The following is a 1,501-nucleotide window of genomic DNA, read 5'->3' on the forward strand; positions in this document are numbered from 1 at the left end:
AGTGATTTTTAAACATAAAAATTACTGACACTGTAAAAACACACTTGAGTCATCGCAGCAGCATAATAGCACTAATCCATGTTTATCCAACCGTGCACTTTTCAAAAACAACACAAACCTCTAATAAATGCTTTGGCTTCACCTTGACAACTTATATGGGTTATTGCCTCGTTCATGCCTGGGTAAGCATGTGTTATGACTTAAATGTTCTTTAATATCAATTTATGCCTTGAAGAAAAAAAGATTGAATAACACAGTGTACATATGGTTCAATTTATTACAGCAAAACAATCATTTTACGTGGAAGATATTTTCTCCTGGTACATATCACAGAAATCTTATTCATGGAGCTCCCAATAAACCAGATTTTTTATGTCACAATAAATGAAACTAAGGCAGCTAATTGTTCCTAAGATTCTAAATAGATGGGTCTAGTTAGCTTTCTTGTCAATCAAGATATAAATTCCTTTAACACTTGTATTTCTGGACTCTAATGTCTCTAATTGGATTTTACACTACCTGATTAACAATATAGTTTATAGACTATTGTTTCAAAAAAAAGGAGGAGGAGGAGGAAATAGTAGGCTGTCAGCATTGTGGGAAAAGCCAACTAGGAAGGCATTGAGTAATTTGTTTTCACAACAGCAAAGTGTAATGCCTGATCCATGAGATTTCATTTGTGACAGTATACTGCACATTGAGAAGACGAGTCACTAGAAAAGACAGTCATGCTAGGAAAAGTGGAGGGCAGCAGGAAAAGAGGAAGACTCACCAAGAGATGGATTGACTCTATAAAGGAAGCCACAGCCCTCAATTTGCAAGACCTGAGCAAGGCTGTCAAAGACAGGAAAATTTCGAGGACACTGATTCATAGGGTCATCATGAGTCGGAAGCGACTTGACAGCACTTAACACACACACACTCTCCACGGAAATCTCTAGTAAAAGGCGAAAGATTTATACGATCTGAAGAGAAACCAGAGTATAACACACACACACTGCACATTGCTGAAAGCAATAAAATGACCTAATCAAGTGCATTACATCTGTTCAAGGGAAAAGACAATAAAGATCTAGATATACCACCATGAAATTACAATGAACAGAAAAAAGAGAGTTCAATTCTCTTTTAGAAGCATGTGCAAGTACTTGGCCGCCCTATCCTCACCTTCAAGGAAGTGAGAGGAGAGGTGTGGTTTGGCTGCTGGTGGCGCAAACAGAGAGCCAGTCTGCATTCGTGCCTTGGGCCTTACGTGGAAAGAGAGGCCAGCCCAAGGAAGGGGCATATATGGGCCTGTGTCAGGGAGCAGTGTGGGGAAACGTGGCTTCAATGGTACATGGTTCAACTCAGATGAGCACCCTGAAGAGTCAGTTTGGAAAATGAAGGGGTAACCCTCAGATCAGAAGCCTGGGGCCTTGGGGCCTTGCAGTTAGGGCTGTCAATTCGGTTCGGCCCGAACTGAAAATCAGCCGAATTTCCCTTGATTCGGCGGTTTTTAGTT

At 40.6% G+C, this 1,501-nt stretch overlaps 1 pseudogene; it reads right to left on the reverse strand.

The window, feature by feature from the left end:
* Positions 1-882: 882 nt before the first annotated feature.
* LOC130484886 (U5 spliceosomal RNA) lies at positions 883-985 on the reverse strand (annotated as a pseudogene).
* Positions 986-1,501: the final 516 nt, after the last annotated feature.

The sequence above is a fragment of the Euleptes europaea genome, chromosome 11 (assembly GCF_029931775.1).
Source record: "Euleptes europaea isolate rEulEur1 chromosome 11, rEulEur1.hap1, whole genome shotgun sequence".
NCBI classification, from domain to species: domain Eukaryota; kingdom Metazoa; phylum Chordata; class Lepidosauria; order Squamata; family Sphaerodactylidae; genus Euleptes; species Euleptes europaea.